Consider the following 15,136-nt stretch of genomic DNA (forward strand, 5'->3'; position numbering starts at 1 on the left):
CTAGGGTTTTCAGTTGGGCCATTCAGTTGTTTGTATGTGGTGTTACAAAATTTCTTCTTGCAGGCACTTAGTGGTATAAATTTCCTCTGAGCACTGCTTTCAATGTGTCCCATAAATTTGGGTATGTTGTGCCTTCATTTTCATTTAATTCTAGGAAGTCTTTAATTTCTTTCTTTATTTCTTCCTTAGCCCAGCTGTCGTTGAATAACAGGTTGTTCAGTTTCCATGTGCGTGTAGGCTGTTTGTTATTTCTGTTGTTGTTGAGGTCCCGCTTAAGTCCATGGTGGTCAGATAGAATACAAGGGATTATTTAAATCTTTTTGTATCTGTTGAGGCTTGCTTTATGACCAACTATATGGTCTATTTTGGAGAAGGTTCCATGCGGTGCTGAAAAGAAGGTATACTCTTTTGAGTTTGGATGAAAAGATCTGTAGATGTCTATTAGGTCCATTTGATTTAGGCTCTCTGTAAGTGTTTTTATTTCCTTATTTGTTTTCTGTCTAGTTGATCTGTCCCTTGGTGAGAGTGGAGTGTTGAAGTCTCCCACTATTAGGGTTTTAGGATCAATGTGTGATTTAAGTTTTAATATTGTTTCATTTACGAATGTAGGTGCTCTTGTATTTGGGGCATAGATATTCAAAATTGTGATGTCCTCTTGATGGATTTTTCCTTTGATGAGAATATAGTGGTTGTCCTTATCTTTTTTGATTAACTTGGGTTGAAAGTCTATTTTATTAGATATTAGGATGGCTACTCCTGCTTGTTTTCTGGGACCATTTGCTTGAAAGACATTTTTCCAGCCCTTTACTCTGAGGTAGTGTTTATCTTTGTTGCATAGGTGTGTTTTTTGGATGCAACAGAATGTTGGATCCTGTTTCTGCAACCATTCTGTTAGTCTGTGTCTTTTTATTGGGGAGTTGAGTAGTTGATGTTGATAGATACTAGTGACCAACAATTGTTACTTACTTTTGATGTGGGTTTGGTGGTGTTACTGAGTTTCATTGCTTGTATTCTTTTGGTCTTTTTGTTGTGTAGTTATCTATTTCCTCTGTCTCCTTAGATGTAGTTCTTTTCTTTGTTTTGGAGTTTCCCTTCTAGTAACTTCTGTAGAGCTGGATTATTATGTAGATATTGTTTAAATTTGGTTTTGTCATGGAATATTTTGAATTCTTCGTCTATGTTGATTGAAAGTTTTGCTGGGTATAGTAGTCTGGGTTGGAATCTGTGGTCCCTTAAGGACTGTATGATTTCTGTCCAGGCCCTTCTGGCTTTCATAGTTTCTGTTGAGAAATCTGGTGTGATTCTGATAGGTCTACCTTCATATGTTACTTGGCCTTTTTCCCTTGCTGCTTTTAGAATTTTTTCTTTGTTCTGTCGGTTCAGTGTTTTGACTATGATGCGACATGAAGAATTTCTTTTCTGGTCTAGTCTACTTGGTGTTCTGTAGGCCTCTTGTATGTTTATGGCCATCTCCTTCTTTAAGTTGGGAAAGTTTTCTTCTATAATTTTCTTAAAAATATTTTCTGGACCTTTGAGCCTGATGTCTTCTTTTTCTCCTACTCCTATTATTCTTAGATTTTGTCTTTTCATGGTGTCCTTGATTTCTTGGATGTTTTGTGTTTGGAACTTTTCTGATTTTATTTTTTCTTTGAGAGACGTGTCATTTTCTGCAAGTGTATCTTCGGCTCCTGAGATTCTTTCTTCCATCTCTTGTATTCTGTTGGTGATGCTTACCTTTGTAGTTCCCTAAGTAAGGAATGTGACGCTGGCATTATTCCCATGTGCTTCTAGGGGGCGCAGTGTGCATGCGTGGATTTTTTGACTATTGCAATGGTCTGCAGGCCAGTATTATGCAATTCTGTCTGAGATCCAGGGATTTGTTTGTCTGGATTACACTGGTGGACCCACAAGGCAGAGGCTTCAACGTTGGGGTCGCTATCCCAAGAATCCCTATGATGCCCACACTAGGGGTGTGGGTGGCAGCGATCTCGTCTGGTTGCTTCTGTGGAGAGGCCCTGGGTCTGGGGCAAACTTTCCCTAGGAGGCTCACTCACTCTCTTGCAGGACCAGTTGGAATGCACAGGGTTCGTTCCCCTTGCTCTCTACTCTCTGATTTGGTCCTGCTGCAGAAAATGTGCAGATAGGCTAATAGTCAGCAATGTGACACTGGACGCAGAACTCACAGTCCACCTTTCCTGTGTGCTGACTCTCTGTCCTTTCCCTCTGCCAGGAGGGGTTATGTTGACTGGTCCCAGCATAGCGGGAAAGAGTTAGGTTGAGTGTTCTCAATCCCAGATCCCGGGCCCAGATCTCTCTGCCAGAAGCAGCCTGGCGGAAGAACCTATGTTTGCTGATCCCAAGAGAGTACCAGGTAGGGTTGAATGTCCTCAAATCCAGAGCTTGGGTTTCTCTGCCAGGGGCCACTGGGTGAGCTGGAGAGGGGGTGCTGTGTCCTGTGGCAGGCTGCCTCTCTGTCCTTCCCCTCTGACCTTCCCCTCCGCTAGGGCAAGCTTATGGCGGTGCTCTCAGGGGAGTGCCAGAAGGGGTTGGGACTTCTCAGTCCGATCCTGAGCCAGGGTTTCTCTGCCAGGGGTCCTGACTGTGGATTCTTAAGCTGTTCCATTCAACAGCCTATGTCCCCTTGTCCTCTCGATGGTAGTCTCTCTCTCTCTCTCTCTCTCTCTCTCTCACACGTCCAGTTTTGGAATTTAAAAACTCTCTTTCTCTCTCTCTCTTTTAACATTTCCCCCATAACTTTGAAGATTCTATGAACATATGATATTATCTAAAGCATTTCAGTGAGTTTTCTCTCTTTACAAAAAATAATATAAAATCTTAATTTCAACTGATTTACAAGGCAAAGAATATTCCTTTGCATGAGAATATATGAAAAATTTCCAATTGATGATTCATGTTGTTAATTTATATTGTATATATTTTATATTGCCAAGTACACAGAACATATTTGAATTTTATTTTCCTTCTGCGAATAATCAGAGAAAATTTTGCTTCTTTGGGCTTGAAAAGGGATGTTTTAGATTGCTCTTTACAACAGTAAGTGTGAAGGAAAATGCCATAATACAACAACTCTCACTTCTCTGTAGATTTTGACATTTTCCACTAGCCAGGCACTATAAACACGTGTCATCTAAATGAGCAGTTTTTAATAGCATCATTTTCATGTTTTAATTCTTGTCACATTTCTTCTTTGTTTAGGGAGAAGTCTGTTGAGCACCGGGAGATCTAAATAGCAAGTAAGATTTAAAATGTGCTTCTTTGGGCCCAATTTTTAACTTTCTCTTTGTTTTATTACTTAACTGTATATGTTTGCCAGAATGGGTTACGGCTCCTTGTTAAAACTGTTAGCATTTTAATTGCGTGCTTTGAGAAATAAAACTGAACTTTCAATGACTGGAGACTATTTGAAGTCTTAAGTCTACATGACTTTTTTAATGCAGTAGATAGACATAAAAAATTACAGAATGAGTGAAATTTTAAGACCTAGGTGTATTTGATTAGCAGGAGAAAGAGTGAATCTGTAAGCTTTTACAGGGCGATTTTTTTTTTTAACCAGATAAAACTGCTATAACTATTCTGATTTTTCAGTGGATTGATTAAAAACCGCTCTGTAGGCTCAGATGACTATTAGCACAAAGAGTCTAGACAGAAGTCCTACCAAAATCATATTTCTGTTGTAGTGATGACAGAAAAGTTGCCTAATGAAGGGGATAGAAAAAGCATGATGAACAGAAAGAAAGCATACCAGTAAGTGGAGGGCTGAAAATAACAGGAGGAAGAAATAACAGTGTTCATACAAGCCAAGGGAGATGACATATCATTTCACAACTATGCAACCCATTCCTCACTGAAGATGTGAAGAAAGGGTATAAAGCCAGAATGAATAGAATGATAGCGAACATAAGTTGTACCCAGATATACAATGGAAACACTTGAAGAAAAAAAAGAAGAAAATAGAAAATGTTACAAAATTGAAAGTTCTTTTCCATTTTTACTATTTCACTAACTTGTCAGTATAGTTCAGTGAAACTGGAACATAGAATTTTTTGAAAATGAAGCATTGAATGTACTTCTATACTATGTTGAAAAAAAACATTCTACTCATCTTGTCATTATTTGATGCTTTTGGAAATCTTGACATATGGATAACTTCAGTCATGCTTAAATGAGGAAACTGGTTCCTGAGTTATTCCTGGTTTCTCTTGTATTAATGTTTCTGTTGTGTTAATGTTACTGACTTCTTCAGGAGTTAAAACCATGTATCTCAAAGTGAAATAAGTAATTAAAATATACTTCTAGTTCATTGAAACCATATTTTAAACCATTCCAATTTACAGTCAGAATGTTTCAAGCCACTTTGAGATTCAGGGATAAAAAAAAACCTAGAATTATACTTTAGTTTTACTGTAATAGCTATTTCTTGGCAAAGAAAGGTTAGCAGTGTTGCTGGTCTCAATTGCTATCTAAAGGTTTGACAAGGAAAGTATAGAACTGAGTTTTTCTACTCCAAAGCACAAAGCATAAGCATTCATCAAGATAGCTTTCCTTTGTATGAGGATAAAGACATAAATAAGGAAAGCATTCCGATGAAGAAACATTTGGGAAATATGACTAGGTTTATGTTTGTTACTATCATGGGTATGTGACTATAATGGTATGTGTTGCTAAACAAAATGACACTAACAGTCGACAAGTATTGGGACATTTTTTATTCATTCTGAATTGTGTATATCCATTGTAAGTCCATGACTTTCTATAATCACCATATATCACAACCATGGTCACTTCAGCTGGGGCAGTAAAAACTTACGCATTGACTCTTAATGCAAAATACTCAGAATCCCAGAACTACCCTTGAAAGCCATTTTTCCCTGGTTCTCAATGTTTTCATGTTATAAATGGGCACGGGGTCACATTTTTACAGGCTTGCATGGCATCTGAACAGCTACAGCTCTGAAAGTATTTAGATGATATTACTAGAATACATACTAAGAAGGCCAACATTTCAGCTCCCTACAAGCACCTGTCCAAAGGCCCAGCAGCCATAAAGCTGGCCTTATAAAAATTTGTGCGAGGGTTTGTACTTGTGATTCAGTTTTACCATTTTAGAAAGTTATTTTGGGGGTTAACTCAATGCAAAAATTTTTAGTCATCACCCTCGTGCTGCTATGTCTGGAGTGCAGGGAAATGTTTTCAGGCTCATAAAAACCTCCACCTGCTCATCCTTAAGTTTCTCCAGTGGAATAAGGTGGGCTCTCTCTTTCCACATTCCACCTACACTAGCCTACATGGTTTACTTACATCATATAAGTCTTCACACAGGTCACATGATTGATACCTGATGGTCTTTTTTTTGAGGGGAGGTCTCAGAAAAACTTAAAAACATAACTGGAACAAAGGGGAAACAAAGGTGATACTAGACCCATCTCTGGTATTCTACAAATGTATCATGCTGCCTCTCTTAGAAAAACATAACATCTTCAGTACAAGCAATTAGGAGAAAATTATCATGTGGAATAGAAAAAAAACATTAAAAGGACAAGCCAAATTGTAAGAGATAACATAAGCCACTCATTGCTACTTTCCTAAAGAATGAGGCATGAGAAGGGACACAGTGCAGTGCGGTGTCTCAGGGATTGTGTTATGGGCAATCCCTGCACAAGGCAATAATGAGCAATTAAAAGAAAATCCTACAGTTCTGGGGGCCTTCGCAGTTAATAGCAGCATTCTTTGAATTTTCTTGAACATGCCAGTGAGAGCCAGTTCCTCAGAGTTCTTGTGCTAGTTTAACAAACAGAAGCCGCTGCTCCTGTGTTTTCTCTATGTATCATCACTCCTCATGTTCATAACCAAAAAGCAGAGCTGTTTTCTGAGTGCATCTGCTTCTGGCTAATAGTGTGAAGACTCTGCTTTCTCTCAGTTAGTCTAAGTACACTTTTTTCTGAAGTTAAGAGGAAAAGTATCCATCCTGAGCATCCAGAGGACGCTAGTATCTTCAATTTTTCTAGATTAAAAAAAAAATGTTGCTTGAAAACAATTTAAAGAAATTCTTGCCTGATTGCTTGCTTAACTGTAAAAGTAATTATTTCTGATTAACTTTAATAAAATATATTTTATTTTTTCATTAGACAGATTGATCCTGAACTGTTAGAATGTTGAGCACAGATCAATAAATAATTTCTTTCTAGTATATTCAAACACACATTTCCACACATATGGCCTAACAGCGCTGTGACATCTGCATTGTGTGTCATCTGCCTGTCTGAACACAGCTTTGAGCTGTCGTTGTCACATCAGAAGCCAGAGGTGGAATGTGTTTAGGATCCACTTTCATTGTGCCAGTTCTGAAAGGCCGTGTTCTCCTTCCTAAGATTGTCTGTAGTATAAACAAAACACTCACTAGAAGAAACAGTCAAGTCAGTGTGATCTCTGTCCAGCTGTCCTGTCATTACCATAGGTAAACATACTTGTTTCCTCTTTAGATCATTCCTGTGAGAGAACTTCTACAAGGATAGGAAACTTTTCTTTAGGATGTGATCTCATCATTTCACATAATTGCATGTGCTTCTAAGAGACAAATGTAAACTCAGTTCAGAGACAAAGGGTGCCATTGGTTCTTTGGGGAGGGATGCCTAACATATGAATGCATGTTACTAAAGAACACTGGGGTTTTACACAGAAGAAAGAAGCTTACTTGTATAATGGTCTCTTGTTTTCATGTAGACTCTAAGAATTTAATGTTATCTTGGGTCCAGGTAGGAGTTTTATTTTAAAACACCAATTTTACTTTGAGACCTAAGTTTAAAAATGCTTTCATGAAACAACTAGGAGCCAAATCATTGTTTCTTTTGCATTTCTACCACTTTGGGTCACCGTTTTTAATTTACAAAGAACCTGTGGTTTGTTTGTACAGAAAAAAAAGGTTCTTTATAGCTATAACTGATGATGAAGACATCAAGATGACAAAGAAGTCAACATTACATGTTGTTAGGGGAAGCTGCTTAGAGCTAACATGTCATTCGTTTTCCCTAAACACTGCAACCTGGGCATCAACAATTTCAATGAGACTCTTTATTAAGTTGGAAAAGCTAAAGTAGTAGAATTTCAGTGACAGAACCAATGGAGACAATGACCTTTCATTGCCACCACTAGGAAAACCATATTGGCAGCTTCCTCATAGCTGCTACAGCCAAGTATCCCCTGAGGTTCATGTTCCTTGGGTGACTGGATTGGGGGAGAGTACCATGCCCACACACATGAGAACCACAGAGGAGTTCTAAATTTACACTTTCTTACAGACACAAGTTTTATATCTGGAAGAAAGTTAGTACCAAAAGGAAAAAAAATTCCTAAAAGTGAATCAACTGGTCTCGGGTGCATGTACAATGCACTGGGGAAATGAAGTGGAGTCTTGCTGCTTCTGCTCTGTAGGGTGGAAAAATAATCATTTAGTATGGCCTGTTACCAGAACAGACAGCAAGTGGGGACTCTGCCATATTTGAGGCTATTATTAGGTCTGCCTCTGTGAGTGATCACTCTGTTTCTATCACCAATGATCAATAATAGGACCCAACAATGCCAGTGCCATGCTAGGGAAACTTGTATGCACATTTATTTTCCCTGTTTCCAAGATTAATTCTAGTGTTCCTGGCCCCACACATTAATTATTGCTGCAGAAGCTCTTTCTAATGCATCAAAGTTTAGAAGCTTTTTGTTACTGAGACATGAATTCTTGAAGCCTCAGATATTAGGGAACGCATGGAGCATTAGAGCTGATAAGAATTTTCAAATATTGCTGATCAGCTTTAAAAAAATAAACTTTGCTATATGCATCCATTTTTATAATTCATTTCATTTGGCCTCTGTTAGTATGATCTATGATTTTTTTTCTTATTTTATTCAAAGTGCTCAAACACTCAAAGCTTTCCTGAAATCATCCAAGACAGTGAAAACAGTCAATTCAGTATAGATATTCAGGGATGTAGACTTAGTAGGTAATGCACAAAGGCATGCCACAGATTTCCGTTCGGCATTTTTGAAAGCATTGTGGTGTTATGTAATGCAACATTATATACATATATATATTAAGAACATTTACCCTAACATGGCAGAAAAGACAATTCATTATTCTAGAAAGCAGACTGACAATATATATATTCTGAGTCTTAGGACATTGAATAGCAAAGTTTGCTACTAATAAACACCTCATAATGTCTGATATTGTTTGACTTGTATCACCCACAAAGCTGATTATATACTGTGTAATTATATGCTGTGGTTATTATGTGTTTCACAATCTCTTCATCCATAAGTCTGTTTTTGTCAAATAAATACTTAATTGTATAATATTTAAATCAAAAGCTCCAGGCTTTCTAACGTTCTTGGATATGAGACTAATATATATATGGCATGGAATATAATGAAGGTTTATAAAAATTTCCCAGTCCTTAAGTCTCCTCTACAGTCTGTTTTGTTCTCTATATGCACTTAATATAAATAGTCGGTTTCCCTTGCCTGTGTATGAAAGGAAATATCTTACTTAGTTGCTTCTTGTCTTTGCTACTTGTATTAGAAATGATTTATCTTGACTTCCATAAGTATGTGGAATCAAGAAACATCTCATGGCACTCAGCCCCCACTCATTAGCTAAGTCAGTTTTTAATGCAGTGTAACAAATTACACACACTTAGATGTAATTCAAGTACTTATTATTTTATAATCGGTGACTATTAGGGTTTAGCTTTTATCTGCAGGCCTGACTGGAGATAGGTGCACTGTCTTGTCCATTCAGGTTGTTATCAGATTGCACTTTCTTTGGAAAGTGAGACTAAAGGCTTTGACTTCTTGTTGGCAAGTGTCTACATCTTCTCTCAGTTCAAGTCACTCTCTGAAATTTCTTGTCCCTCTCTCAGCATAGCACCTTGCTGTGAAAAGCCAGTAAGGGAGGAAAAGAAACAATCACTAGAAATTTGACAAGATGGAGTCCCTCCTCAATGAAACATTTCAGCATGGACATTGAGATAGAAAGCATGAGCCACAGCAAATTCCTCTGCCACATAAGTATTATAACAAACAGTAATGATAAGAAGATCTGTGAAACCCCAAGTATGAACTAGAATTTAAAATTGTGTAAAAGAAATCTTGCTAATAAAGACACAAAAAAAGCTGTTAAAATATCTGTAGACTGGAATTTTTACTGAGCCACACCCACAGCACTGCCCTTTGTAAGAGCTTGAGTCCTTGGTGATATAATGAATAATGCTATAATTCATTATGGCACTGGCACTGAAAAGCATGTGAACCCCTTTTCTTTCCTAGTGCATTCTGAGTCTTAGGACACTGAATAACACAGTTTGCTAGTAATAAACACCTCATAATGTCTGATATTGTTTGACTTGTATCACCCACAGAGCTGCTTATATACTGTGTAATTATATGCTGTGGTTATTATGTGTTTCACAATCTCTTCATCCATAAGTCTGTTTTCTCAAATAAACACTTAATTATATAATATTTAAATCAAAAGCTCCAGGCTTTCTAACCTTCTAGGTATGAGACTAATAGGTGAATTATAAGTCATCGCCCTAAGGAAATGTGTGTTGAGATTTATGGAGGTGTATAGAAAAGGGGAAGCTATATTTGATGAGCCATGAAAAACTACCCACTTGGTAGCCTCCTGGGTCATCCTAGAATAAAAACTACTTCTGATGCCCCCTTTAGACCATAGTTGTCCTTTTCTATTGAAAAGAAGTAGTGGATAATGTAACCAGGATGTGCCTTCATCATCAATTTGTATCTAAGACAATCTAATGAGCATATTACAAATAAAACAAAAAAGCACAGGATGTTTTCCATGCAAAAAATAACAAACTTAACTGCTGAGATTGTCCAACAATTATACTAATTTCTATTAGCATCTCTGGAAACTGTGTCTATTTTGCAATATAAATGTGACTTCTGTTATTTCAGTGTGGTAGCAAGCTTTCTATTCATACAACAAATACCCAAGGTAATAAACCAAAAAACAAAAGTCTATTTTTGCTCAAAGTTTTTAAGGTTTCATTCTATTATCAGTTGGTCATGATGCTTTCTTACTTGGAAAAGACATTAAGTTATTAGCAAAAGCCTTTGAAAGAGAAAGTTGCTCACCTAGGGCACTAAGGAAGCTGCTAAAATCATGGCACACAGCATACAAAAGAAGGAAAGAGCAAGAAAGAGAAAAGCCTATAGTCTAATTATTCTTTTCAAAGGCACACACAAAAGTGCTCAGAGGATGCCAACTAGGTTCCATTTCTTAAAGGTTATATTTACTCTCAGTAGTATCACAATCAAGAAAGAAGTCTTTATCACAAGGCAGGGGGTGGGGCATGCATGGTGACCCATTGCAGATGAATCAATCAGTATCTTCTCAGAAAGGGAGCAACTCTTTATAGAGGGCTGGGCATGATTAAAAGAGAGCACAACAGCCATGCCTTGGCTTGATGATAACAGAGGAATCAGAACTTGGAAAGACCAGCATGGAAGGGGGCCATACAACCAAAACCTGACCTCACATACTCTGACAACTAAGGAAACAGAGAAACAGAGAGCTGAAGGAATGTCACATAGTAAAAAGCACTTGCTGTTCTTCCAGAGGACCAGAATTTAGTTCTCAGCACTCATGTTGGGAGATTCAAAACCCTGGGGGGAGCAGAATTGCCAGGCCACAGAGGACAAGCCAGTCCTGATTAGACCTAATAAGCTAGGGTCAGATAGAAGGGGAGGAGGTCCTCCCCTATTAGGGGCCTAGAGAAAGGGCATAAGGGGGAGAAGAGGGAGGGTGGGTAGGATTGGGAGAAGACAAGGGAGGGGGCTGTAGAAGGGATACATAATGAATAAATTAAATAAATAAATTAAATTAAATTTAAAAAAATTCCTGGAGCTGTAACTCCAGCTCCAGGGAATCCAACACTATTCCTAAATTCCACAGGTGCGTGTGGCATACACTCATGAAAACACACAAACTCAAAAAAGAAAATAGTCCTTAAAAAAATGAAAGAAATAAGTCACAGAACTCTTGTCTTTTCCCTTATAACATTAAGCAGTTAGAAGCTCCCATTGCTTGAATCATAAAGAAGCATGAAGAAAAAAAAAAAAAGTCATTGGTAAATTCCATAATGTTGAACTCACCAGGCATAGAATAACAGGAGGAAAATTGAAAATAAATCCGGAAAGGGTTATGTGTCCATATATTCCATACAATTTTGCCTCATTTCTATGAGAATTGAGTTTCTATCCATAGCCTACTTTCTGTTAGCTGAGCTGCGTACTTCCTTTGCTGCCTAGGGGGTTACAGGGAAAGACTTCTGTTGCTTTCTTACATTGCTTTAGAAGCTACATCAATCATCCACACCATTTAGTTAGGTCTTGGTCTCCTTTCAGACTTCCAAGTAGCATTGCTGAAATCTTTAATATTATTTCAGCCATTTTCAGTGGTTAAAAGAAACCAATAATTTTCATGTTTGTATAGGCTGACTAAGTTAAAGCTCCATCTGTAACTTTAAGCCTTCTTTAAATGGATGTTCAGTGCCATGAAGGAATAGAATTTACCCAAGGCCCCACAGCATAGGCCCAGGGTCAACCCAAGTCCTTGGAACTTCTTAAGTGATCCAGTCAAAATATGGAAAGAATTTCTAAATATTATTACAGTCCAAGTTTACCACTACTGTTTTTCTTCAACTCTGCCATTACAGTCTTATGTGGCCACAGTAACAAAACAAAAAACAAAACGAACCAAAAATCATGAAATTCTGTCTAGATTTTGGTTAGGAAATTAAGCTTAGCTAATACTAAAAAATATGCCAACTCACTCCCTCCCCTCTGAAACTCTGAAAGCAGAAACTTCAATTATTTCATTTGCTTGGCATATGGAAACAAAGCAAAGAACTTATAATGAAAACTGAGCTATATGTGAGTCTTTAGAATATGCTTATATTAACAAATACCGTCCCATAGCCATACATATTGACTAGACCACTGAACCACATTTCATTAAGAAATAGGAAATTTAAAATAGCAAAGAAATTAAATCAAAAATCAATAATCTAAAAATAAATGAGTTCAATGAAAGATCATAACATTCGAAAAAAAGGAGCACAGATAACCTTTTTTTTAATTTTTTATTAATTACACTTTATTCATTTTGTATCCCCCCATAAGCCCCTCCCTCCTCCCCTCCGATCCCACCCTCCCTCCCCTTTCTGCATGCATGCCACTCCCCAAGTCCACTGATAGGGGAGGTTCTCCTCTCCTTTCTGATCTTAGTCTATCAGTTTTCATCAAAAGTGGCTGCATTGTCCTCTACTGTGGCCTGGTAAGGCTGCTCCCCCCTCAGGGGGAGGTGATCAACGAGCAGGCCAATTAGATTATGTCAGAGGCAGTCCCTCTTCCCATTGCTATGTAACCCACTTGGACACTGAACTGCCATGGCCTACACCTGTGCAGAGGTTCCAGGTCATCTCCACGAATAGTCCTTGGTTGGACTATGAGTCTTTGGGAAGTTCCCTGTGTTCAAATTATCTTGTTCTGTTGCTCTCCTTGTGGATGGAATTTTATGTAAGAAATGGGAAATAGTAAGAGATGAGGGGATGGGAACGCCACAGATAACCTTTTAAACATGATTCACGTAAGGCAGCAGAACAAAGGCTAAAATAAAGCGTTCTTCTTCAAAGAAATTTAACTGTGTCCTAAAAAAAACACCCACATATAATGATATACAGAAATGGGTATCTCCTTATCAAAAGCCCCCTTGATAATCAACAAGCATAGCCAACATACACATTGACAAAGGGCTCTGCATAGGAGCTTCCTACAGCACGAATGGTTGACGGTAACCACATGTCTGAAAGGTAGCTATGACAAAGTAAACAAACAAACAAGATAGAATCAAAACCCTGTTCAAATCCAAAAGCAACAAGTATATATATATATATATATATATATATATATATATATATGAAAACAGTACTTTAATATAACTTATGTTAATTCAGCAAGATACACTATTTTCTATCCTATAAAATGTTTATTTTTATAGCTACAAAGGTAAAAAAGTGTCCTGTTACATAATATAACTCACCTTTCCTGTTACATAAGTAATTATTAGTTAATTGGAGCCAGAAACTCTATGTGTTTAGTTTTAGCACTTAAAGGAGCTTCCTCACATCTAGAGCCTTAAATTATACATTAGTCACACCTCTAGCATCTGCAACTACTCATAGTTTTAATTTTGAGTAAAAAGGTCAATAACTTTTTGGTACAATTTGTATATATAAAGTAGATAATACAGCTCAGGAAGACTTAGCTACCATTCCTAAGTTACACAAACACACACACACACACACACTCACAGAGAGAGAGAGAGAGAGAGAGAGAGAGAGAGAGAGAGAGAGAGACTAAAATGGCTAGAAGCAGAAATTCACATAAGCACTGATGCCCAGTGAGAACATTTTAGAAAGAAGCTTGTGTCAAGCATTGGTGGTGAGTCTTAGTTACTTATTTCTGTGCAGATTTTACAGATGAATGTCAGGTTATAAATGAGATCTTCCAAGTCAGGGATTAGCTGCTTAACCTCTATTCTGGAGGCCCAAATACACTGAAGTGAATGCAGGTTCTCTCATGTGTGAAGAAGCAGCCACACACCCCAATAAAATACGATGGGAAATAAACTTCTATTTCAAATTTTAAATTTTTGTATATTAAAATAATTATAGATGAAAAATACATGTCATTTGTTTTTTAAAACATTAAATTCATGAAATTACAACACCTGTGATCAAAAGCTTTCCAGAGAAAAACTTGAATATCTTGGGTCTTGACAACATGTACCAAATAGACACCTATACAAAGTATGATAAATAATGATTACAACACCTTCTAGAAAACTGAACAAACATAAAAGGTGTTAGTATAAAAATGTTTAATGAAAGAATTAACTCGAGATATCAGAAATCTGACTAAAACGCTTCCAAAAATGACAACACAGAAAATCTAAGAACAAAAGTAGTAAAGATGTAATGAAGGAAAACTTTGTTATACTTAAGAGGCTTGGCTTTCCTTAGGAAAAGGATCCCATGACAAATTAATATATGCTCTATTTTTTCTAACACTTACTGTGAAACACATGAAAAAAAGCTAAGAATTCTAAACCCAAAATGCATAGGCAATGAAAAGGGTAGTGATGGCCACAAGTGTCATCCAACTAAGTTAAAATAAGAATGACATATTTCTCAAAGTAGCATTAAATTCTCTCAAACTAAAATATAGGGATGCTTTAAATTCTAGAGAGAAAACAGATTTCTAATTATATATATATATATATATATATATATATATATATATATATATATATATATATATAATGTGAAAGTCCAATGTTTTCAAAAACATCTCAGAGTAAACCTAACCAAAAAGTGAAAGATTTCTGATGTGAATATTTCAAAACAATGAGGAAGAAAAATTATGATAACACTAGACAACATAAAGACCTCCCATGTTTTATAATTTAATTTTATTTTTTTTAATTACACTTTATTCACTTTGTATCCTCCCATAAGCCCCTTCCTCCTCCCCTCCCAGTTGCACCCTTCCTACCCCTTCTTCACACATGTCCATCCCCAAGTCCACTGATAAGGGAAAGACCTCCGGTATTTATGGATTGGAGGAATCCATATTAGGAGTATAGATGTACTACAAAAACTATCAATTATTGTAAACATTGTAAAATTAAAACAGGCTGCCATCGAAATTAGAACATCCAGAGAAAATGACATCCAAATTCTGATGTCATTCTTCACAGAAGTAGGAAAGAATCTTTAATATTTATATGAAAAGACAAAAGGCTAGATGCCCAAAGCAATTCTGGACAAAGCACATATATTGCTGGAAATACCAACTCTTTCTGGTTTTAAAGTCTACACAAAGCCATGGGAATAGGAACAGCATGGCACTAGCCCCACCCATGTACATCAGTAGAGTAGAGCACATCATTGATTCACATATCTATAGCCGTCTGACTTCCTCTTACAAAAATTCCAAAAATATGCACTAAATAATATTAGCCTTTTCAACAAATGGTGCT

General features: G+C 37.0%; 1 protein-coding gene across 5 annotated transcripts in view; it reads left to right on the forward strand.

Moving 5' to 3' along the window:
- Ptprd (protein tyrosine phosphatase receptor type D) overlaps window positions 1-15,136 on the forward strand; it is a gene marked incomplete in the record, with an annotated part of 2,622,804 nt that overhangs the window by 1,890,778 nt on the left and 716,890 nt on the right. For all 5 annotated transcript variants that reach the window (XM_055629942.1, XM_055629950.1, XM_055629948.1 and 2 more), the window contains 1 exon segment: window positions 3,217-3,254.

Source organism: Psammomys obesus, unplaced genomic scaffold (genome assembly GCF_907164565.1).
Source record: "Psammomys obesus unplaced genomic scaffold, mPsaObe1.curated_primary_1811, whole genome shotgun sequence".
NCBI classification, from domain to species: Eukaryota; Metazoa; Chordata; class Mammalia; order Rodentia; family Muridae; genus Psammomys; species Psammomys obesus.